This window comes from Anabrus simplex, chromosome X, assembly GCF_040414725.1.
Source record: "Anabrus simplex isolate iqAnaSimp1 chromosome X, ASM4041472v1, whole genome shotgun sequence".
NCBI classification, from domain to species: Eukaryota; Metazoa; Arthropoda; class Insecta; order Orthoptera; family Tettigoniidae; genus Anabrus; species Anabrus simplex.
The window spans coordinates 152,484,815-152,493,814 of record NC_090279.1 but is presented as its reverse complement, the minus strand read 5'-3'; the positions used below and the strand labels follow the sequence as shown (position 1 = coordinate 152,493,814).

The 9,000-nt window shown below is 44.1% G+C and overlaps 1 non-coding gene across 1 annotated transcript; it reads right to left on the bottom strand.

Moving 5' to 3' along the window:
- Positions 1 to 2,879: 2,879 nt before the first annotated feature.
- Positions 2,880 to 2,952, bottom strand: TRNAR-UCG (transfer RNA arginine (anticodon UCG)). The gene has a single exon. It is a non-coding gene; the product is annotated as a tRNA-Arg (tRNA).
- Positions 2,953 to 9,000: the final 6,048 nt, after the last annotated feature.

Genomic DNA, 9,000 nt, shown 5'->3' with positions numbered 1-9,000 from the left:
CAGCAACACTCTCCATTCTCATTTCATAGCATTTATCACTCATTAATAAATCACCTTGGGAGTGGCGACCCCATTGTAATAACAGCCTATATATGTTTCATTCATTACATCCCTGACCCGGTCAATGACTGGAAAACAGGTTGTAGGTTTTCATTATTCACTACCAGTCTAAATTTATCAAAAAACAGCCTAAAATCGCTTGTTTCTTTACTCGTCTTCTTTTTGATTAAAATCCCAGCCAAATTAACTTATTTACATAATTATTTCTGCAATGAGTTCCTTGGTTCAATACCCTCAAGAGTTTTTTGATTTCTTCAAAAATATCCATGCCGGATGTAGTTATATGGGCTGAAGTGAAACTCTGTATTGACTCACATTAGCGCTCGTGGTGGTAGAAAAGGGCAAACTGCTACGCTAATCGACGAGATAACGATGATTAAGAATAGAATTGTAATTGTTACGAATAAATCATCATCATCATCATCTGTTTACCCTCCAGGTTCGGTTTTTCCCTCGGACTCAGCGAGGGATCCCACCTCTACCGCCTCAAGGGCAGTGTCCTGGAGCTTCAGACTCTTGGTCGGGGGATACAACTGGGGAGTATGACCAGTACCTCGCCCAGGCGGCCTCACCTGCTATGCTGAACAGGGGCCTTGTGGAGGGATGGGAAGATTGGAAGGGATAGGCAAGGAAGAGGGAAGGAAGCGGCCGTGGCCTTAAGTTAGGTACCATCCCGGCATTTGCCTGGAGGAGAAGTGGGAAACCACGGAAAACCACTTCGAGGATGGCTGAGGTGGGAATCGAACCCACCTCTACTCAGTTGACCTCCCGGCTGAGTGGACCCCGTTCCAGCCCTCGTACCACTTTTCAAATTTCGTGGCAGAGCCGGGAATCGAACCCGGGCCTCCGGGGGTGGCAGCTAATCACGCTAACCACTACACCACCGAGGCGGACATATATTCAAATACTTTATTATATTTTGTTCACCTAAATTTCGTAGCTCATATTCCTAGAATATTTTCAACATTAGGTTGTGACTAAAAAAAAAAGGAAATTCGCAATCCTATTTTTTTGCTAGTCGTTTTTTACGTCGCACCGACACAGATACGTTTTACGGCGACGATGGGAGAGGAAAGGACTAGGAGTGGGAAGGAAGCGGCCGTGGCCTTAATTAAGGTACAGCCCCAGCATTTGCCTGGTGTGAAAATGGGAAACCACGGAAAACCATTTTCATGGCTGCCGACAGTGGGATTCGAACCTAATATCTCCCGAATACTGGATATTGGCAGCACTTAAGCGACTGCAGCTATCGAGCTCGGTTAATCCTGTTTTTGCCGCAATTTTGTAGTTCTTCGACTTAACTTCTTGGTTTGTGAGGGTTGTCTGTTCTCAGAACAACGTTATCTGTGCAGGCTGGTGAGTCCAATGTAACGACATACTTCCCTCAACCTATCTTTACCCCATTCTGTGTTTCATTTTCAGTCATTCTCGATCTCCATTCCCTGGTGACATTTTCTACGATGCAATTGAGGTGGAGTGGAGAAAGGCTATCTCCTTGCCTTAGGCCTATTTTTATCTCTCAACATTTTTATTTTTATTATTAAATGATTTCTGCATCTTAGAGCCTCGGTTAACACCTCTACTGTACATCCTCATCTTGATGGAGAATGTAGTTCTCCTCACTCTTTCCAGAAAATCCTGTATAAACATTTATGCTCATTTCTGTTTAAATCCTTAAAAACTTCAAGTTTGGAACTCATCTTAATGATGTCCTCACTTCCCTCCAACTGTAGCATAGAGGTTTCAAATATTTTGAGAGTGATTTGATAGCATCTGATGATGTTCTTTCAAGCACGAAACATGTCATTCTATTTTAATGAAGTTGTTTCTTTTTCAGGAGTAATTTATGTTCTTCTTCTTCTTCTTCTTCTTCTTTATCTGTTTACCCTCCAGGGTCGGTTTTTCCCTCGGATTAAGTGAGGAATTCCAACTCTGCCGCCTCTACGACACTGTCCTGGAGCTTCAGACTGTGGGTCGGGGATACAACTGGGAAGGATGACCAGTACATCGCCTAGGTGAATTCACCTGTTATGCTAAACAAGGGCCTTGTGGGGGGATGGGAAGATTCGAAGGGATAGACAAGGAAGAGGGTAAGAAGCGGCCGTGGCCTTAACTTAGTTACCATCCCGGCATTTGCCTAGAGGAGAAGTGGGAAAAACCACTTCCAGGATGGCTGAGGTGGGAATCGAACCCACCTCTACTCAGTTGACCTCCAGAGACTGAGTGGACGCCATTCCAGCTCTCGTACCACTTTTCAAATTTCTTGGCAGAGCCGGGAATCGAACCCGGGCCTGCAGGGGTGGCAGCTAATCACACTAACCACTACACCACAGAGGCGGACCACTATGGCTTCATTCTTAACAAATCTTCTGATTGAACACTAAACAGTACGGAAAAGAGCTGCAACTTTCCTTTCACACCATGAAGGTCCTGAACCCCCCTGTCACTTCTATGAGCGAACGTACTGTCAGTTCAACTCCCGCCTAGGGAGGAGAAGTTCTAACCGCACGCATGCAAGGTAGTGATCGGTTGCGACTGGAATCGCTAAGAGTCGAATCCATATGCCTGGGGAATCGGGTACCCGATTTCGGAATCGATTCCGAGGAACAAGTAGCACCATCTATGATATATAGGAAACTTGCCCTCATCACAGCCGGCCAATAGCAATACAGAAAATTGTCATATTTTAGAGATGTAAACAGTCTCCGTTTTAATTCGATATACACTGGCATACTAAAAGTCAAGGGATAACAGTAATTTGGAGGGTGGCGCCACAAACAGACAGGCAGACAGACCACGCTTCCTGATGTAAAATTTTCCGACCGTGACAGGATTCGAACCTGCAATCTTCGGATCCGAAGTCCGACGCCTTATCCGTTAGGCCACACGGTCTGCTGGGTAAGTGTGGGTTGTATTCCCACCTCAGCCATCCTAGAGGTGATTTTCCGTGGTTTCCCACTTCTCCAGGCAAATGTCGGGATGGTACCTAACTTAAGGCCACGACCGCTTCCTTCCCTCTTCCTTGTCTATCCCTTCCAATCTTCCCATCCTTCCACAAGGCCCCTGTTCAGCATAGCAGGTGAGGCCGCCTGGGCGAGGTACTGGTCCTCCTTCCAAGTTGTATCCCCAACTAGGCTAATTGGTGACAGTCCCAGTGGCAGTTGGAATCACGTTCAGCATAAATAGAGTGGCGTGTGAATACTTCATCACCATCATCATCATCATCATCTGTTTAACCTCCAGGTTCGTCTTTTCCCTCGGACTCAGCGAGGGATCTCACGTCTACCGCCTAGAGGGCAGTGTCCTGGAGCTTCAGACTCCTGGTCGGGGGATACAACTGGGGAGAATGACCAGTACCTCGCCCAGGCGGCCTCACCTGCTATGCTGGACAGGGGCCTTATGGAGGGATGGGAAGATTGGAAGGGATAGGCAAGGAAGAGGGAAGGAAGCGGCCGTGGCCTTAAGTTAGGTACCATCCCAGCATTCGCCTGGAGGAGAAGTGGGAAACCACGGAAAACCACTTCCAGGATGGCTGAGGTGGGAATCGAACCCACCTCTACTGTTGACCTCCCGAGGCTGAGTGGACCCCGTTCCAGCCCTCGTACCACTTTTCAAATTTCGTGGCAGAGCCGGGAATCGAACCCGGGCCTCCGGGGGTGGCAGCTAATCATGCTAACCACTACACCACAGAGGCGGACCGTGTGAATACTTACAGCTATAATTTAGTTTTATTATTTATGTGAAAGAATCAGCTACTTCCCAGACAATCTGAGCTGCCACCTGGACAAAATTCCACACGAAACAAATTAATCTAAATCTAAATTAAAAATTACAATAACTTTAAAACTATAATATAGTAAAATATCAATAAAGAAAGTCCACCTCTGTGGTGTAGTGGTTAGCGTGATTAGCTGCCACCCCCGGAGGTCCGGGTTCGATTCCCGGCTCTGCCACGAAAATTTGAAAAGTGGTACGAGGGCTGGAACGGGGTTCACTCAGCCTCGGGAGGTCAACTGAGTAGAGGTGGGTTCGATTCCCTCCTCAGCCATCCTCGAAGTGGTTTTCCGTGGTTTCCCACTTCTCCTCCAGGCGAATGCCGGGATGGTACCTAACTTAAGGCCACGGCCGCTTCCTTCCCTCTTCCTTGTCTATCCCTTCCAATCTTCCCATCCTTCCACAAGGCCCCTGTTCAGCATAGCAGGTGAGGCCGCCTGGGCGAGGTACTGGTCATTCTCCCCAGTTGTATCCCCCGACCAAGGGTCTGAAGCTCCAGGACACTGCCCTTGAGGCGGTAGAGGTGGGATCCCTCGCTGAGTCCGAGGGACAAGCCGAACCTGGAGGGTAAACAGATGATGATGATGATGATGATGATCAATAAAGAAATCTACAAAATATTACTTCACACATCCTGGCGCTCCCCGGGTAATGGTCTGAATGTTTACTTTTAGAATTTGAGAAAAATTAAGAAAATACATTGCATTAAAGTAGTTCACTCTAGTGCATTATGTTTGAAATTATTCTGTGCACGTGTCATCGATATTAGAACATCGATATTAGCTTGATCGATGGCTACTTACGTAATGAGACAGGATTTGTCTCGTTACATTCCTTGATAATCTGCAGGTCTTCACTGATCTCGTTGGAGAACGTTTTTGCCTGGAACGAAACGAATTCATTTTAAATACCTGTTCGTAACCAGCAGTATGCTTATAATTATACCTCGGATTTGTAGGTGGTAATAGGTTAGAATGCAAAGTAATTTGGTTTGTAGGAAGTGTCATGCAACCCGTTGTACCATAGTGTAAGAAGAGTAGCATAAATTAAAGGAGTTCTATATGCTGTACCCCTAATATCCATGCAAATCTCATAGCATAACCGCTGTACAGTGTAGGGTATACTTGTTACTGGCTAAAGTAAGTTTGCATTCTAACCTATCAGCACCTAATATTCCGGACTCTACTTATAACACTAAGTGATAGGATAGGTCATGGAAGATCTACGCACTTTTATCTGTAGAACTTGGATATTTAGTCATTTATAGATTAGAATGCAAATTTCCTGTACAACGCGCCATAAATAGATTCCCATATATACTTACAGAAACACAAAATAGTTTGTATTTATTCATGCTTCCTGTGAAATGTGAAATGTGAAATACACACAAAATTGAAGATAAAAGCACGAGTTTTCTTGTTAATGAATCAAAATTAGTGATGATTTAAACATATTGTCGTAATCTGAGATAATTGGACGTGGCCATCTCATGATTTATTTCTGTATTGTTTTGAATCACTTGACTAAAAAACAAAATTGTGATTTAGTGATTCGATTTGACTTCAAAAAATTCACTGCAGCAAAGAACGTCGTACTTTTTTTAAACAAATTTTATTGCATGTTTTTGTACAATATTATATTCTGTCAAATACCACATTGTGAGTTATATTGATCATATTCGTTTACAGACCACTTTCACAAATGCCCGAAATTTTACGAATGAATAGAACAGAATCTTTGAACATTAGAATTACACCATAAAATGTTCCGATTCAACTGATGAGCCCACTCCAGCACTGGGGCGCGTGAAGAGGCGTAAACATACATACATACATACATTATCATTATAGACTGTTATGCCTTTCAGCGTTCAGTCTGCAAGCCTCTGAGAATTTACTAAACGTCGCCACAATCCTCGATTTGCAACTAGTGTTGTGGCCTCATTTAGTTCTATACCTCTTATCCTTAAATCGTTAGAAACAGAGTCTAACCATCGTCGTCTTGGTCTCCCTCTACTTCTCTTACCCTCCATAACAGAGTCCATTATTCTCCTAGGTAACCTATCCTCCTCCATTCGCCTCACATGACCCCACCACCGAAGCCGGTTTATGCGTACAGCTTCATCCATCGAGTTCATTCCTAAATTAGCCTTTATCTCCTCATTCCGAGTTCCCTCCTGCCATTGTTTCCACCTGTTTGTACCAGCAATCATTCTTGCTACTTTCATGTCTGTTACTTCTAACTTATGAATAAGATATCCTGAGTCCACCCAGCTTTCGCTCCCATAAAGCAAAGTTGGTCTGAAAACAGACCGATGTATAGATAGTTTCGTCTGGGAGCTGACTTCCTTTTTACAGAATACTGTTGATCGCAACTGCGAGCTCACTGCATTAGCTTTACTACACCTTGATTCAATCTCACTTACTATATTACCATCCTGGGAAAACACACAACCTAAATACTTGAAATTATCGACCTGTTCTAGCTTTGTATCACCAATCTGACATTCAATTCTGTTGGATTTCTTACCTACTGACATCAATTTAGTCTTCGAGAGGCTAATTTTCATACCATACTCATTGCACCTATTTTCAAGTTCCAAGATGTTAGACTGCAGGCTTTCGGCACAGTCTGCCATTAAGACCAAGTCGTCAGCATAGGCCAGGCTGCTTACTACATTTCCACCTAACTGAATCCCTCCCTGCCATTTTATACCTTTCAGCATATGATCCATGTAAACTACAAACAGCAAAGGTGAAAGATTACAGCCTTGTCTAACTCCTGTAAGTACCCTGAACCAAGAACTCATTCTACCATCAACTCTCACTGAAGTCCAATTGTCAACATAAATGCCTTTGATTGATTTTAATAATCTACCTTTAATTCCATAGTCCCTCAGTATAGCGAACATCTTTTCCCTCGGTACCCTGTCATATGCTTTCTCTAGATCTACGAAACATAAACACAACTGCCTATTCCTCTCGTAGCATTTTTCAATTACCTGGCGCATACTGAAAATCTGATCCTGACAGCCTCTCTGTGGTCTGAAACCACACTGGTTTTCATCCAACTTCCTCTCAACGACTGATCGCACCCTCCCTTCCACGATGCCTGTGAATACTTTGCCTGGTATACTAATCAATGAGATACCTCGATAGTTGTTGCAATCCTTCCTGTTCCCTTGCTCATAGATAGGTGCAATTACTGCTTTTGTCCAATCTGAAGGTACCTTACCAACACTCCACGCTAATTTTACTACTCTATGAGGCCATTTCATCCCTGCCTTCCCACTATACTTCACCATTTCAGGTCTAATTTCATCTATTCCTGCTGCCTTATGACAATGGAGTTTATTTACTATCCTTTCCACTTCCTCAAGCATAATTTCACCAACATCATTTTCCTCCTCCCCATGAGCTTGACTGTTTGCAACACCACCATGATGATTTCCTTTTACATTGAGAAGATGTTCAAAATATTCCCTCCACCTCTCCAGTGATTCCCTGGGATCTGTTATGAGTTCACCTGAATTACTCAAAACACTGTTCATTTCCTTTTTCCCTCCCTTCCTAAGACTCTTTATTACTGTCCAGAAAGGTTTCCCTGCTGCTTGACCTAGCCTTTCCAAGTTATTACCAAAATCTTCCCATGACTTCTTTTTGGATTCAACAACTATTTGTTTCGCTCTGTTTCTTTCATCTACGTACAAATCCTTGTCTGCCTCGGCCCTTGTTTGGAGCCATTTCTGATAAGCCTTCTTTTTACGTTTAAAGGCTGCTCTCACTTCATCATTCCACCAAGAAGTTCGCCTTTTCCCATCTTTACACACAGTTGTTCCTAGGCATTCCCTTGCTGTTTCTACTACAGCATCCCTGTATGCCACCCATTCACTTTCTATATCCTGAACCTGCTTACTGTCTACTGTTCGAAGCTTCTCACTAATCATATCCATGTACTTCTGTCTAATTTCCTCGTCCTGGAGATTTTCTACCCTTATTCGTTTGCAGACAGATTTCACTTTCTCTACCCTAGGCCTAGAGATACTTAGTTCACTACAGATCAGATAATGGTCTGTATCATCGAAAAATCCCCGAAAAACTCGTACATTCCTAAAAGATTTCCTGAATTCAAAGTCTGTTAAGATATAGTCTATTATGGATCTGGTACCCCTAGCTTCCCATGTGTAGCGGTGAATAGCCTTATGCTTGAAGAATGTATTCGTAACAGCTAAACCCATACTAGCACAGAAGTCCAGCAAACGCTTCCCGTTCCCATTAGCTTCCATATCTTCCCCACATTTACCAATCACCCTTTCGTATCCTTCAGTTCTATTCCCAACTCTCGCATTGAAATCGCCCATTAGCACTATTCTATCCTTGCTGTTGACCCTGACCACGATGTCACTCAATGCTTCATAAAACTTGTCAACTTCATCCTCATCTGCACCCTCACATGGTGAATACACGGACACAATTCTTGTCCTAATTCCTCCCACTGACAAATCTACCCACATCATTCGCTCACTTACGTGCCTAACAGAAACTATGTTGCGTGCAATGGTATTCCTGATAAAGAGCCCTACCCCAGACTCTGCCCTTCCCTTTCTAACACCCGTCAAGTACACCTTATAATCTCCTATCTCTTCCTCCTTATCTCCCCTTACCCGAATATCACTTACTCCTAGCACATCCAGATGCATCCTCTTTGCTGACTCAGCAAGTTCTACCTTCTTTCTTCCATAAGCCCCATTAATATTGATAGCTCCCCATCGAATTCCATTTCGTTCGCCAAGTTGTTTCCAAGGAGTCCCTCGCCTGTCAAATGGGAGTGGGACTCCATTACTCCCATAGGTCCGAGGCTTGCTTAAAGTGTTCTGAGCTCGGTAAATTCATGAAGCAGGATGCTGCCCTACTTGCACATAGTCCAAGTGAGGATCTCTCCTCTAACGGGTTATGGACCACCGGTGAATTGTGTAGTCCTAGCCGCCTGAGCACAAGGAGGGCCACGACTCAGAATATGTCCGAGATGCCCACTCCCATTCCATAGCAACTGGTATCCCGACTCTCAGGTCCACTTACTAGGCCACTCAGCCGTTGCCCATGGTTCACGAACTAGGACGTGACTACAGTAACCCACAAACATGAATATTTTTAACATTTGCAATTG